The sequence below is a fragment of the Schistocerca americana genome, chromosome X (assembly GCF_021461395.2).
Source record: "Schistocerca americana isolate TAMUIC-IGC-003095 chromosome X, iqSchAmer2.1, whole genome shotgun sequence".
NCBI lineage: Eukaryota > Metazoa > Arthropoda > Insecta > Orthoptera > Acrididae > Schistocerca > Schistocerca americana.
Window position 1 is genome coordinate 355,649,941 of NC_060130.1, and position 17,755 is coordinate 355,667,695.

Genomic DNA, 17,755 nt, shown 5'->3' on the forward strand with positions numbered 1-17,755 from the left:
GACTCTTATAACTGCCATCTGGTTTCTGTACAAATTGTAAATAGCTTTTCGCTCCCTGTATTTTACCCCTGTCACCTTCAGAATTTGAAAGAGAGTATTCCAATCAACATTGTCAAAAGCTTTCTCTAAGTCTACATACAAGGTGAAATGATATCAATGATACGATTCGCTGATGACATTGCTATCCTGAGTGAAAGTGAAGAAGAATTAAATGATCTGCTGAACGGAATGAACAGTCTAATGAGTACACAGTATGGTTTGAGAGTAAATCGGAGAAAGACGAAGGTAATGAGAAGTAGTAGAAACGAGAACAGCGAGAAACTTAACATCGGGATTGATGGTCACGAAGTCAATGAAGTTAAGGATTTCTGCTACCTAGGCAGTAAAATAACCAATGACGGACGGAGCAAGGAGGACATCAAAAGCAGACTCGGTATGGCAAAAAAGGAATTTCTGGCCAAGAGAAGACTATTAATATCAAATACCGGCCTTAATTTGAGGAAGAAATTTCTGAGGATGTACGTCTGGAATACAGCATTGTATGGTAGTGAAACATGGACTGTGGGAAAACCGGAACAGAAGAGAATCGAAGCATTTGAGATTGGTGCTATAGACGAATGTTGAAAATTAGATGGACTGATAAGGTAAGAAATGAGGAGGCTCTACGCAAAATTGGAGAGGAAAGGAATATGTGGAAAACACTAATAAGGAGAAGGGACAGGATGATAGGACATCTGCTAAGACATGAGGGAATGACTTCCATGTTACTATAGGGAGCTGTAGAGGGCAAAAACTGTAGAGGAAGACAGAGATTGGAATATGTCAAGCAAATAACTGAGGACGTAGGTTGCAAGTGCTACTCTGAGATGAAGAGGTTAGCACAGGAAAGGAATTCGTGGTGGGCCGCATCAAACCAGTCAGTAGACTGATGACAAAAAAAAAAAGTCTACAAATGCTAGAAACGTAGGTTTGCCTTTCCTTAATCTTTCTTCTAAGATAAGTCCTAAGGTCAGTATTGCCTCACGTGTTCCAACATTTCTACGGAATCCAAACTGATCTTCCCCGAGGTCGGCTTCTACTAGTTTTTCCATTCGTCTGTAAAGAATTCGCGTAAGTATTTTGCAGCCGTAACTTATTAAACTGATAGTTCGGTAATTTTCACATCTGTCAACACCTGCTTTCTTTGGGATTGGAATTATTACATTCTTCTTGAAGTCTGAGGGTATTTCGCCTGTCTCGTACATCTTGCTCACCAGATGGTAGAGTTTTGTCAGGACTGGCTCTCCCAAGGCCGTCAGTAGTTCTACTGGAATGTTGTCTACTCCGGGGGCCTTGTTTCGGCTCAGGTCTTTCAGTACTCTGTCAAACTCTTCACGCAATATCATATCTCCCAATTCATCTTCATCTACATCGTCCTCCATTTCCATAATATTGTCCTCAAGTACATCACCCTTGTATAGACCCTCTATATACTCCTTCCACCTTTCTGCTTTCCCTTCTTTGCTTAGTACTTGGTTTCCATCTGAGCTCTTGATATTCATACAAGTGGTTCTCCTTTCTCCAAAGGTCTCTTTAATTTTCCTGTAGGCAGTATCTATCTTACCCCTAGTGAGATAAGCCTCTACATCCTTACATTTGTCCTCTAGCCATCCCTGCTTAGCCATTTTGCACTTCCTGTTGATCTCATTTTTGAGACTTTTGTATTCGTTTTTGCCTGTTTCATTTACTGCATTTTTATATTTTCTCCTTTCATCAATTAAATTCAGTATTTCTTCTGTCACCCAAGGATTTCTACTAGCCCTCGTCTTTTTACCTACTTGATCCTCTGCTGCCTTCACTTCTTCATCCCTCAGAGCTACCCATTCTTCTTCTACTGTATTTCTTTCCCCCACTCCTGTCAATTGTTCTCTTATGCTCTCCCTGAAACTCTGTACAACCTCTGGTTTAGTCAGTTTATCTAGGTCCCATCTCCTTAAATTCCCACCTTTTTGCAGTTTCTTCAGATTTAATCTACAGTTCATAACCAATAGATTGTGGTCAGAGTCCACATCTGCCCCTGGAAATGTCTTACAATTTAAAACCTGGTTCCTAAATCTCTGTCTTACCATTATATAATCTATCTGATACCTTCTAGTATCTCCAGGATTCTTCCATGTATACAACCTTCTTTTATGATTCTTGAACCAAGTTGTGCTCTGTGCAAAATTCTACCAGGCGGCTTCCTCTTTCATTTCTTAGCCCCAATCCATATTCACCTACTACGTTTCCTTCTCTCCCTTTTCCTACACTCGAATTCCAGTCACCCATGGCTATTAAATTTTCGTCTCCCTTCACTACTTGAATAATTTCTTTTATCTCATCATACGTTTCTTCAATTTCTTCGTCATCTGCAGAGCTAGTCGGCATATAAACTTGTACTACTGTGGTAGGCGTGGGCTTCGTATCTATCTTGGCCACAATAATGCGTTCACTATGCTGTTTGTAGTAGCTTACCCGCATTCCTATTTTCCCATTCATTATTAAACCTACTCCTGGATTACCCCTATTTGATTTTGTGTTTATAACACTGTAGTCACCTGACCAGAAGTCTTGTACCTCCTGCCACCGAACTTCACTAATTCCCACTATATCTAACTTTAACCTATCCATTTCCCTTTTTAATTTTTCTAACCTACCTGCCCGATTAAGGGATCTGACATTCCACGCTCCGATCCGTAGAACGCCAGTTTTCTTTCTCCTGATAATGGCATCCTCTTGAGTAGTCCCCGCCCGGAGATCCGAATGGGGGACTATTTTACCTCCGGAATATTTTACCCAAGAGGACGCCATCACCATTTAACCATACAGTAAATCTGCATGACCTCGGGAAAAATTACGGCTGTAGTTTCCCCCTGCTTTCAGCCGTTCGCAGTACCAGCACAGCAAGGCCGTTTTGGTTAGTGTTACAGGCCAGATCAGTCAGTCATCCAGACTGTTGCCCCTGCAACTACTGAAAAGGCTGCTGCCCCTGTTCAGGAACCACACGTTTGTCTGGCCTCTCAACAGATACCCCTTCGTTGTGGTTGCACCTACGGTACGGCTATCTGTATCGCTGAGGCACTCAAGTCTCCCCACCAACGGCAAGGTCCATGGTTCATGGGGGGAGTCCAATGGCTTAATTGATGTTAATTTCTATTTTAGAAAATAATATTCAAAATTAAAAAGAGTTGGGACGTTCTTAATACACATCATAGAATCTTGCTTAAAGTTGCAACGCGTTTGTCTCGTAGCCACGATCTTTATGGTATATTTGGGTTTCCTGTGTCATGTTTGTAGAGTCTGTAACGTAGTTTCCCTGAAAACGAAATGTGTCTTACGCTGTACAGTCACATTAATTTGAGCACCTGTTAAAAGCCTGAATAACCACGTTTTGCTGCGGGACACGCTGCGAGACGTGCACATCTACTGGAAGCTACCAACAGGGATGTGGACCCATGCCGACTGCAGTGCTGTTGTCAGCTGTGCTAGGTCTCTCGGTTGAGGATCCATAGCGCGTTCAGTATGTTCGAGATGGTCGCACAGATTCTCGACTGGGTTTGACTCTGGGGAGTTTAGTGGTCAGGGGAGTTCGGTAAATTCGTCCTGTTGCTTGCTCTTCGAACCACGCACGTACACTGCCAGCTGTGAGACATATTGCATTGTCCCGCTGGTAGATGCCATTGTATCGTGGAGAAACAAACTGCATGTGGGGGTGGACATGGTCCCCAGGGATAGAGACATACTTGTGTTGATCCAGTGTGCCTTCCAGAATGACGAGATCACCCAGGGAATGCCACGGAAACGTTCTCCAGATCACAGCACTCTCTGCTCCAGCCTGGAGCAACTATAGTTGCTGGTGTTTTCTTTCCGACGATTCACGCCGTACACGGAAAAGGCCATCCATCCGAATGAGCATAAAACGTGAATCATTTGAAACGGCCACCTGTTGATGTCTAACATAGGCAGCTGTCACGTTAATGTGACTGGATGTGCATATTTCGTTCACTTCCACACTGACAACGGCTCTTCCGCCAGCTCTCGTTCTGTGAGCCGACTACTCGTAATGTCACACTCTACTTGAGACATACCTCACAAAACAGCTGTACAAGGCTGTTGCCCAAGATGACTGTCTCCCTCTTTCATTTAAACGTTGCATGAAGCAGGCACTTAAAGGGCGAGCCATCAGTTTATACGAGACAACCCAGTCGTCATGCTCTGTCGTACCTCTGGCTGCTGCAGCTGAGTTCGTCTTCATGACGATGTTGTATTTTAAAAAGAAAACGAAACGATGTCGCCACTTTTAGAATAAGGAATTATCTGTCGGCGATGACAATATGGGAATCAGGTTATGAGGGATACTACAAGGAACTTCATCCATATGACTAGGGAAGATTTTGAATACCTTCTGTCACTAATCTAACCGAAAATCGAGAACATGGATGTGAAGCTGACAGAAGCAGTAACTGGCAAAGAAATGGTGACTATGACACTGCGATTTCTCATGATAAGTGATTCATATACTAGTTTACGGAATCCGTTGGAAATTTCAAAGAGTACAGTATGGGGAATTAGCACAGCAGTGTGTGATACATTGATTAAAGCACTTCAGGAAGATGTAAGGGAAAGAACTATTACTCTTATTTTTAACAATATTTCGCAACATGTATTTATGGCACATACAGAAAGAAGGTATAGTTATCTTAAGTTTAAACAAGTATCTATTTTTACATATAAAGATAAAATTATTTAAAATACTAAGCTTTAAGAAGGTTTCTTGGGAATAAATAATGAGAGCAAAAAGTCCGAAGAGAAAGGCGGAATGCTACATATTCGACAAATTTTTTCCAACTGGCGGAATTGTAAAGAAGAAATATGCTCTACGACTTTTTCTGTGATGGATGCGTTCTGGTTGCTGACATCACTTTGTACAGATTGTACTACACCTACGTCTACACTCTGCAAGCCACCTTATGGTGTATGACGGACTGTACTTTGCGTACCACTACCACTTCCCCTTTGTCCTGCTCCAGTCGCTAATGCTTCGCGCGAAGAAGCCTACGAGTGAGCTCGAATCCCTGTGATTTTAACTTCGTGCTCTTTCGCGAGGTACTCATATACAGGTAGGAGGCAATATATTTCTTGACTCGTCTATGAACGTACGCTCTCGGAACTTTAACAATAAGTCACACAGTGATGCAGAAGGCCTCTCTTGCAGTGTCTACCACTGTGTTGGCTGCATATCTCCAACACCCTTTCGCGCTTACTAAATGAACCTGTAACAAAACGTTCTGCTTTTCTTTGGATCTTTTCTATTTCGTCTATCGATCCTATCGGGTATCAATCCTAGACTGCTGAGCTATACTCAAGTATTGGTCGAACGAGGGTTTGTGAGCCACCTCCTTTGTTGGAATACTGCAATTCCTGAGGGTTCTTCCAGTGACTCACAATCTGGCATCTGCCTTACCCGCGATTAATTTTATGTTGTCATTCCACTTCAAGTCATTACACATGCATACTCCTAGATACGAATATTTTGTGGATATGGCTGCTTCCAGTGATTGTTTTGAAATCGTGCAGTCATATAATAATGGGTCCTTCCTTCTATGTATACGCATTACGTTGCATTTGTTTATGCTCAGGGACGACTGGCACTACCTGCTCCTAGCGTCGGTCCTCTACAGATCTTCCTACACTTAGCTACAGCTTTCCAGTGTTGTGACTTCTCTGCGTACAACAGCATCGTACTCGAAGTGCCTCCTGGAACTGGCGACGGTGTGTACTGGGTCATTTATATATACTGTGAAAAATAATGGTCCTATAACACTCGCTTGGTGTACGCCCGAAGCTACTTTTACGTCTGAAGACTTCTCGCCGTTGAGAATTACATGCTGTGTTCTGTTTTCCAGAAACTCGTCAATCTAATCACACAGTTCCTCTGAAATTCCGTACGCTCGTATTTAGTCCATCTGGTGGCATGCGTGACTGTATTGAACGGCTTCCGGAAGTCAAAAAAAAAAAAAATGGCTCTGAGCACTATGGGACTTAACATCTCTGGTCATCAGTCCCCTAGAACTTAGAACTACGTAAACCTAACTAACCTAAGGACATCACACACATGCCCGAGGCAGGATTCGAACCTGCGACCGTAGCAGTCGCGCGGTTCCGGACTGAGCGCCTGAAGCGCTAGACTACCGCGGCCGGCTCCGGAAGTCAAGTAACATGGCATCTACCTGGGCGCCTGCAAGTGGCACTTTCTGAGTCTCACGGACGGTCGGAGCGAGCTGGGTTTCAAACGATCGTTGTTACCGGAATCTATGTTGATTCCTACAGAGGGAATTTTCGGCCTCTGTAAATATTATAATGAATGATTCCTACTCGTTTTCAACTAACACATCCTACCTCATGGCCATGCTGAAAGCGAGACTAATGTTCTTTGTACAGGATAAGTCCCTGTCAATTAAATTTGCACATCGATGAATCATTAAATCAATTAACATTAATCTGAATCACTGGAGAGTTATCTTCCTGATTAGCATTCTATTAAATTCAAAATAAAAACTCTGATGTTAACACATCAAATAAAATATTAAAAATCAAACACTCATTGGTAATGAGATGGCTATGAAGAACCCAGATTGGAAAGTTGGATGGGTTACACTAAGTAATGTTAGGATCGCAAACGAGAAATCATTTTCCATTTATATACAGATTAAATGACACAACAACATCAGTTCAAAATCAATATCGAAGGAAAATGCCTGATGCCCATTATAATACAGTACACATTTCATAAACCGTATCTCAACACGTGGGAAGAATATGTGATAAGTGAAAAGGAAGGATTCGTCGAATCACACGCACATTCGTACCAACAACCCACACAAAGAAAGAAGGAAAAGAAAGAAGGAATCATAAGGATAATACCCGTACACCAAACTAATATATGATGGACTGGAGAGTAGCCGCGTGGTCACAAACTCACACACAAATTCGTCACTTTGAAAGTACGAAAAATATGGAAATATTTGGAATAAAAGCAAACTGAGACACGAAAAAAGAAATGGTTCAAATGGCTCTGAGTACTATGGGACTTAACTTCTAAGGTCATCAGTCCCCTAGAACTTAGAACTACTTAAACCTAACTAACCTAAGGACATCACACACATCCATGCCCGAGGCGGGATTCGAACCTGCGACAGTAGCGGTCGCGCGTTTCCAGACCGTAGCGTCTAGAACCGCTCGGTCACTCCGGCCGGCAAACTGAGACATGATTTGAAATTGAGGCTGAACAGCGAGCTTGAATAAATGATTGTGTTGAGCCTGGCGTTCATTACTTGGCGTGAACGTAAGTGGTCTAATGGTCTAATGCAGTAACATATTCGACTAAAATAAAATTAACTCACACTTAAAGTTATTAAAAATGATTCAAATGGCTCTGAGCACTATGGGACTTAACATCTATGGTCATCAGTCCCCTAGAACTTAGAACTACTTAAACCTAACTAACCTAAGGACATCACACACATCCATGCCCGAGGCAGGATTCGAACCTGCGACAGTAGCGGTCGCGCGTTTCCAGACCGTAGCGTCTAGAACCGCTCGGCCACTCCGGCCGGCAAACTGAGACATGATTTGAAATTGAGGCTGAACAGCGAGCTTGAATAAATGATTGTGTTGAGCCTGGCGTTCATTACTTGGCGTGAACGTAAGTGGTCTAATGGTCTAATGCAGTAACATATTCGACTAAAATAAAATTAACTCACACTTAAAGTTATTAAAAATGATTCAAATGGCTCTGAGCACTATGGGACTTAACATCTATGGTCATCAGTCCCCTAGAACTTAGAACTACTTAAACCTAACTAACCTAAGGACATCACGCAACACCCAGTCATCACGAGGCAGAGAAAATCCCTGACCCCGCCGGGAATCGAACCCGGGAACCCGGCAAAGTTATTAAAAGAAGTGACAACAAGAGATGAGGAATTAGTAGAGCTGAAGACTCAATATACCACGTGAGAAGCACGTGCTCGCCGTCATCATCTAACGCGGCACAAAAAACCCGAAACTCGCGAAATGAAATAAAATAGAATCACAGAAGCAGAATTCTAACGTGAACATACAGAAAACACACAACACATTCACACACAAAAGACTCACACTAACTGAAACGAGATGTACAATATCAAAGCCCTCTCCCATCGCAAAGTTGCGGTAGAGCAAAGAATCGAGTTAAAGAAATTAAATATTAATAAGCGTGAAAGCAGTCCCTAACTGAAATAAATTACCCGGCATAATTTACCATGGCTAAGCCTGAAATAAACGCATTAGCATCTCAAACTAAATCAAATCTCACACATTCCATCCTCCTAACTTACATTATTAGAGACGATCTGAAGAAATACCCTCGCTTACCGAAACCACAGAGTAGAGTGCCGCACCACGCTACCGGACCGAGATTCGCAGGTAGCAGCAATAATGGTCAGAGAAAATACGTCCTGGCTACCTGTGCTAACTTATTTAATAGCTGCTGACCACTTTCCACGAGTCTCTTTTTGACCCAGCAGAACTCTACACATAAGATGGCTAAACTTCCACTGCCATTCAAAGAACCCGTGTCCGTGAACCAACGTATACGGAAGTATCACATAGACACTGACACATTCTCTCTAGCAGACGAGATAAGGAGTAAGAAAGGGAACATAGAGATATAGCGTGGGACTCAGAAACATTGCATGGATACGTAATAAATATTGTTAAAGGAGTAATATGGCATATAAAATATAAGTTGAGAAATCAGTCTCTGAATATTAAAGTGCCGCCGTGGCTGTGTAATGGAACATTCTGCTGTTCATCCTTCCCCCCGGAATCGAATGCTCAGATTTACCGACAAACAGAGGTGATAAGAAGTATACAAAAGCCGAAGTCAACTCAGTAGATCCCTTGGAACGGCTCACACAGAGATATTTCACTAACATGTTACAAAATACTTCAACAGACCGTCGTCAGAGAGATACGCCCATAGCTTCGTGTGTCAGGTTGATGACCTTCTTGAAAACGGGAATGAGCTATGCGTTTTTCCTGTCATCAGGAATTCTCCGTTTCTCCAGAAAACGCAATTAAAGCAGCAAAGTTTCGGAAATATTAAATATTGCATTTCATAGGTCTGCTACGAGTAAAACAAAGGTTTGCGACTGGCACAAACGATTCGAAAAGGCCGTAAAGACGTCAAACGTGACGGGCGCTAGGGATTCCCCAGAACGTCAGCAATCAATAGTATCCTGTAAAACGTGAAACTAATGACTATGAACGATCGCTGAATCACGTTCAGAGAGGTCGCTGATAATGTCAGCTCATCACATGAATTTTATCCAGATGTTTTGGGTATGAAACGTTTGACACAAAAATTTGTTCCTGAATTATCGGATTTTGAACAAAAATAGTGACGAATGCTTGCTACTAAGGTGTCGCTAAATGGAATCAGCAACGATGCAAATCTTTTGAAGTGTCATAACAGGTGATGAAACATTTGTTTGCGGCAATGACGTCAAAACTAAGGCTCAATCGTCCCAGTGGAAGCGGTATGGATCTCGAACGGCGGAAAAAGCGCAACAAGTGCTGTCGAATGTGGAAGTTGTGCTCATTGTGTTCTTTAACTTTTGACAGAATGGTCCATCATGAGTTCTTAGCACAAGTTCGAACGGTCAAGTTCAACGTCATTTGTCTGAAACAATTTAAAAAATCCTCCCGCATTTCTGGCGAAACAATTCATGGCTTTTTCACCACGATAATAAACTTGCACACACTTCGTTTCTGGTTCGTTAATTTGAACCAAAAACAATACTGTAATCATGCCCAAGCCTCTACATTCGACAGACATGGCCGCGCGGGATTAGCCGAGCGGTCTCAGTTGCTGCAGTCATGGACTGTGTGGCTGATCCCGGCGGAGGTTCGAGCCCTCCCTCGGGCATGGGTGTGTGTGTTTGTCCTTAGGATAATTTAGGTTAAGTAGTGTGTAAGCTTAGGGACTGATGATCTTAGCAGTTAAGTTCCATAAGATTTCACACAAATTTGAACAGACATGGCCTCATGTGACCCTTTTCTGTTCCGAAACGTAAAGAAAAACCTTAAAGCGTCCCCATTTTGTAAGCAACCATGAACTTCGAAACGCATAGCAGAGAGAGCTAATAACAGTCTCAAATATTGAGTTCCTGAAGTGTTTCCTGGAGTCAGAAAAAGAACTGTCAAAAAAGACTACTAGCGTGGATGATGGGGACCGCAAACGCACCAATATTTGATGAGATTTCTGTTGCAGCACACAGAGACGCACCAAAGGTACCTTGCGGTCGGTGGAGAAGATATTTTATCTTTGACAAGTGCTGCATGAAACGTGGGTTGAGGCATGTTAGGATCATTTTACATGTTATAATTTACGGGTAGGTTAAAGTCACTCAAGTGTACAAAGTTAGGTACATGCACGATTCTTTTTTATTGTTGACATTAGAGTCTGTTCACGCATTTCCCACAGCTGCCGCTAGGACAGAACTAAAAATGTAATATCCCCACAAAACCCCGCATTAGTGAGAGAAGTGTTTGTGTAACTATTATTGAGTGAAGATTTTACACTACTGGCCATTAAAATTGCTACACCACGAAGATGACGTGCTACAGACGCGAAATTTAACCGACAGGAAGAAGATGCTGTCATATGCAAATGATTAGCTTTTCAGAGCATTCACACAAGAATGGCGCCGGTGGCGGCACCTACAACGTGCTGACATGAGGAAAGTTTCCAACAGATTTCTCATACACAAACAGCAGTTGATCGGCGTTGCCTGGTGAAACGTTGTTGTGATGCCTCGCATAAGGAGGAGAAATGCATACCATCATGTTTCCGACTATGATATAGGTCGGATTGTAGCCTATCGCGATTTCGGGTTATCGTATCGCGACATTGCTGCTCGCGTTGGTTGAGATCCAATGACTGTTAGCAGAATATGGAATCGGTGGGTTCAGGAGGGTAATACGGAACGCCGTGCTGGATCCCAACGGCCTCGTATCACTAGCACTCGAGATGACAGGCATCTTATCCGCATGACAGTAACGGATCGAGCACCCACGTCTCGATCCCTGAGTCAACAGATGGGGACATTTGCAAGACAACAACCATCTGCACGAACAGTTCGACGACGTTTGCAGCAGCACGGACTATCAGCTCGGAGACCACAGCTGCGGTTACCCTTGACGCAGCATCGCAGACAGGAGCGCCTGCGATGGTGTACTCAACGACGAACCTAGGTGCACGAATGGCAAAACGTCATTTTTTCGGATGAATCCAGGTTCTGTTTACAGCCTCATGATGGTCGCATCCGTGTTTGGCGACATCGCGGTGAACGCACATTGGAAGCGTGTATTCGTCATTGCCATACTGGCGTATCACCCGGCGTGATGGTATGGGGTGCCATTGGTTACACGTCTCGGTCACCTCTTGTTCGCATTGACGGCACTTTGAACAGTGGACGTTACATTTCAGATGTGTTACGACCCGTGGCTCTACCCTTCGTTCGGTCCCTGCGAAACCCTACATTTCAGCAGGATAATCCACGACCGCATGTTGCCGGTCCTGTACGGCCTTTCTGGATACAGAAAATGTTCGACTGCTGCCCTGGCCAGCGCATTCTCCAGATCTTTCACCAACTGAAAATGTTTGGTCAATGGTGGCCGAGCAACTGGCTCGTCACAATACACCAGTCACTACTCTTCATGAACTGTAGTATCGTGTTGAAGCTGCATGGGCAGCTGTACCCGTACACTCCATCCAAGCTCTGTTTGACTCAATCCCTAGGCGTATGAAGGCCGTTATTACGGCCAGAGGTGGTTGTTCTGGGTACTGATTTCTCAGGATGTATGCACTCAAATTGCGTGAAAATGTAATCACGTGTCAGTTCTAATATAATATAATTGTCCAATGAATACCCGTTTATCATCTGCATTTCTTCTTGGTGTAGCAACTTTAATTAAGTGTAGCTGGGCCACTTTGCCATGACTCCCAACATTCCGTAGCAAAAGTTTGACAGTCATGACAAGGTGCTCTGTGACACCTCCGTTGGTGGCCACTTCGACGGCTCACAGCGGCCAGTGCCCCGGCACTAGAGGAAAGTCGTACACCACAGAGCGAGCGCCAGAGGCACAATCTGGAGACACGCCTCGCTTGAGAAAGGACACCGTACGAAGAGTCTGGCGGACAGTACGAATTGTGCAGATAACTGAGGGGCCCCTGTCGACACTGGGACGGAGCACAGACACAAAGCGCCAAGAGATGTGTGAAACTAAAGAACTGCGGAAGACGTCAGTCTGCTTAAAAAATGTTTGCTGTTGCTTATAAATCAAGAACGCCAGCAGTTTCTAAGACGAAGCGCAGACTGAGAATGTCCGTGCCTCACGCTAGGACAACGGCTACAAAGAAGTGGCTGCCTTCACAGCAACCAAGGAGTGCAGAAATATAGCGGAAAACTGTGTGGCCAACGTTGGGAACAGCCTTGACAGTGAAAACGTGAGAGAGATGCCAACTTTCGAGTCACACACCGGTCCACACAAGACAGAAAATTTCCACCCTGCACTGGGAAGTGTGGTCATGAAACGGCGATCAGCTATTGGGCGGCACTGTAAATGTAGCCCGCCAATGACGATGCAGAGAGGAGGAAAAAATCAACGAATCAGTGAGCTTAAAGAGCGATGAGAAGGGAAGAGGACAGTCGGTGGGACAGAGCGGAAGCGGGACGACGTGGAGGCTCTTCCATCCATCGCCTACATCCGCCTCCCGACAGCGCGATATCGCAGCTTCGGCCACAGAGCCAGACCGGGAAGAGCGGTCGATTCGCGCGGCACAGCTCCGAAATGACGCGCTGCGCCGGACCGACTATGACTATAAGGAATGGTGAGATGATTCATTCCTCCCTCCTTTCCCTTAATGACTGAGTCGTGTCCAAGCCCGGTCAAATCGGCCTTGATATATGTTCAAAAAATGGCTCTAAGCACTATGGGACTTAACATCTCAGGTCATCAGTCCCCTAGACTTAAAACTACTCACTAACCTAAGGACATCACACACATCCATGCCAGAGGCAGGATTCGAACCTGCAACTGTAGCAGCAGGGAGGTTCCGGACTGAAGCGCCTAGAACCGCTCGGCCACATCGGCCGGGTTGAAATATGTGATTTTGTGTGTGTGTGTGTGTGTGTGTGTGTGTGTGTGTGTGTGTGTGTGTGTGTGTAGAAGAGTCATCTCATATTTTGTTGATCTAAATAGTCTGTTCCATTGGCTGTCAATTATTTAATCTCATAACTTTTTGTTTATTTCACTCAATTATTGGTGACAATTATTGGCTCCCAACGTGGTGCAATATAATTAATAACTTGCATGTATTTTGTGCAAGAGATTACTGAGAATTCTGTATTCAACACAATTTTTGGCGCCCGACGTGGGGCGATCTCATTAGCAGTTTGCATACAATATCATATCACAAAGATTTATTTTACTCACTACAGTAGATAATAGTCAAAACTGACAGTTGTTAGTCTGCTTGGCTGTATGACCACGAAATCGACAGCTAATATATTTTTGAAAAAATATTGAATTGTGCTCCGGAAGGTGTGTGGTACCGTGGTACCGTTCGACTGGCAGCTCAGCTTAATGAGAGTACATAAAACAGTGAATGTTTCCTAGGTTAACAACGATTCTCATTTAGCGATGGCGTTAGCTTTAAAACAAATTGCGAAATCATGTCATAACTTACTTTTAATGATTGTGTGGTGAAAGGTGACATGATCCGCAGCGAATGTCAAGTATGCCGTCGACCAGTATAAACTGTGAGTGTTAACGCTAGAATTGTCCGCCCCCGGCAGCTGAGTTACCGGCACGGTAGCTCAGCGTGTTCGGTCAGTGGGTTGGCAGCCCTCTGTAATAAAAAAAACTGAGTTAATTGATCAAAAACGAACTTAAAACGGATGTCTTACGACGTTCGCCCCGAGCAGATGCAACGAACGAACGAAAAAAAAAAAAAAAGTGGTCAGTGTGACAGAATGTCAATCCTAAGGGCCCGGGTTCGATTCCCGGCTGGGTCGAAGATTTTCTCCGCTCAGCGACTGCGTGTTGCGTTGTCCTGATCATCATCATTTCATCCCCATCGACGCGCAAGTCGTCGAAGTAGCGTCAAGTCGAAAGACTTGCACCCGGCGAACGGTCTATCAGACGGGACGCCCTAGTCACACGACATTTACATTTATGCCAGAATTTGCACAGATTTAAATCTTGGCTTTCCTTCAGGACACTCACTGAGCTACTTTCTAACTTATAACCTCCAATCAAACTGTGAGGTACCTTCCTGATGCTACACCAGCCACAGGTATTGATTACTCGTGTTGTTATAGTTAAGGAGTGTGAAGGGATGAATCCATACACATAATTAAATGGATATACATACACATTTGTATGTATGTTCCATATACCCCAACTCCCTAAATCACTTGATCGATTTCAACCAAACTTGGCATATCACTAACTGTCTGGAAATCATCGCCGAAAATACCCGTAATTTATTCATTCAATATTTGAGAATGAGAGCACTTAATGACTTACAGGAAACTCTACACATAATTCCAAACCCATACGAAACTTTTCCTGGCTAACAACACCCCCCCCCCCCGCCCCCGCCCCCCCCCCCCACACACAAAATGATGTAAGGAATAAAGGTTACTGCTTACTATATTTTCGTTGTTTTTGCAGTAAAACTGCCTCATTTTAATTTATTACTTCTTTTCTACTAACTCTATTAGCAACACTTTTCGCAGACAGTGCCCATACATTCCGCTGAATGTACCTACAAACATATATCGTTGTACGACACATAGTTCAGAAGATATGCCGCCAAATACTGAAATGTGTGAAAAACTGAAGCATCATACATCGCTTTTAAATTTATTACTCCTTTGCTAATAACTCTATTCCCAACACATTTCGCAGTGTACACATATGCCTATGAACGCACCTAGAAAAATATTTCGTTGTACGACACACAGTTCAGGAGGTGTAACGTCATAAACACTGATATATGTGAAAAACTGCCGCATCATGCATGTTGTTTTAATCAATTATTTCTTTTACTACTATTTCTATTCACAACACATTTCGTAGACAGTATCTACATACACCACTGGATGTATTTGTAAAATTATATCATTGTACCACAAATAGTTCAGGAGATATGACGTCATAAACATTGCGCTGTATTAAAGCGAAACTGCAGGGTAAATTTCTCTAGGGATACGGATGAAATAACTGGACAAATGTCAGTGAAATATATTAAATATATGTGAAATGTATTAGACGTATGCCGGGTTCCCGGGTTCGATTCCCGGCGGGGTCAGGGATTTTCTCTGCCTCGTGATGACTGGGTGTTGTGTGCTGTCCTTAGGTTAGTTAGGTTTAAGTAGTTCTAAGTTCTAGGGGACTGATGACCATAGATGTTAAGTCCCATAGTGCTCAGAGCTATTTTATTAGACATATGCGTATACAGACAAAGCCACAGGTAAAAAGTTCATCCTAAACACCTGGAATGGTTTGAATCAGATTTGGTACTCTTATTTACGATCTGGAAAAATCACTCTGGGAGGGTAAGAACCACTGGCCGCCTACTGGGATAGCAGAGATAAGGCGATAGGGGAAAGGAGGGGAGGGGGGGAGAACAGATAGGGGGAAGGAGGAGATGTTGAGAGGGAGACGAAATTAGAGTGGGAGAGGAAGAGATGGATAGAGGGGGATGGACGAGGTGTATAGAAGGAGAAGGAGCGGAAAGACAGAGAGGGAGGAGCAGATGGACGGAGAGAGGAGAGTGAGGAGATGGACAGACAGAGGGGCAGGAGAAGGTGGAGGAGATGGACGGAGAAGAGGGAAAGGATGAGATGGACAGAGACAGGATGAAGGTGGAGATGCGCTAATAGAAGATCGGAATAAATACACACCCGGACAAAGCCATGTACTCAGGTACAGGGTGGCGCACGAAATGTGTTACCAATTGTTTCTTTCACAATTTACGACACACATTAGATATCCCGCTGAGATCTCTACAGCAGCACCAGCAGAGCTTGGAAAAACAAATGAGTTAGGAAATGACGTGTAATTCACGATACTGCCGCTAGGAGACTAGTAAGCAGCAATGGCTGACAATGGAAGACTGACGACACAGCAACGACCGGCAATTGTATTACTTTTTCATGAAACGAAAAGCCTTGTTATGACTCAGAGGCGTTTTCGACAACGGTTTAACACACGATGGGTCCCTTGCAAGAAGACCATCCACAGGTTGTACGATCAATTTGTACAGGAAGGAACAGTATTGGAAGCGAAGCGACCTCAGCCTAAGCCTGTTTGTTCGCCGGAGAATATTGAAGCTGTACGAATTGCTGTACAGGTAAGTCCCGGGAAATCGTGTAGAAAGGCAGCAGTGCAACTGGGAATATCCAGACGCTCCGTTCAACGCATTCTTAAAAGTGACCTCATATGTACCCATACAAGATGACCTGTACACAGAAGCTAACTGAAGAACACAAGCAGCAGAGACTACTGTTTGCTCAGTGGGCGGAGGATAGGTAAGAAACACTCAACAACGTTTGGTTTTCAGACGAGGCGCATTTTAGACGGCATGGTTAACAAACAAAATGTACGCTTTTGGGCCACTGAAAACCCATAAGTGCTTCATGAACGACAACATCATGCTCCGAGGATTACAGCGTGGGCAGCACTTTCCAGTCACGGACTTATTGGACCCTTTTTCTTTGAAGAAACTGTGAACAGCGAGCGTTATTTGAGCATGCTTCGCAATAGCTTCAGTCCACAGCTTCTTGCTAATGCCTTGCCCTTCAACACGCAGTGGTTCATGCAAGATGGAGCAAGGCCACATACTGCAAACACTGTGTTGGAGTTTTTACACGAGCATTTCGACATGCGGATCATTTCACTCAGGTTTCCAGGTCGCTTCAATGACGGACAAAATTGGCCCCCCAAATAGTCCAGACCTCAATCCATGTGACTTTTTTCTTTGGGGGTGGCTAAAGGAAAAAATTTTCCCGAAACGTCCACGTGATTTAATGGAGCTGAGAAGACTTATTCTTCAAGCTTGCAGTGAAATTACGGAAGACATGTGCCGTAGATCAATAATGCGGTGTTCGTTTGAAGGAAGCTAGGAAACGAAATGGTGGACATATTGAGCATGTGCTGAGTTAGAAAAAATCTCCATGGACGGCTCTTCATTGTAGTATATGTTCCTTTCAGATTGTATTGACAATAAAGTTTATATTCAAAAACAAAATGGTAACACATTTCGTGCGCCACCCTGTAGTTAAGCAGAGCGACCACAAAGCTATCCCGAATACTGTGATGTCGTTACCAAGGGGCTTCAAAAAAACACCCAGAGTATCCTGAAAGGATTTGTTGAACTTAAAAGGGTACATTTCGCTCTGTCTATTTGGACTACAATTGGTGCAAATACGTTATCTTCCCACCCTAATTGGGCGCGCCAAAGCGTGAAAGTCTGGAAGTTGGCTTATTCGTCAAATGGCATTGCGTTTTTGGGCAGAGCTGCCTTGTTATGGCCTTGCTTTTAGGTGATAATTAATTTTACATGATGTGGTTATTCTAGAAGGGAGAAATGCTTCAGGCTACATAGGCCATATGACATCAT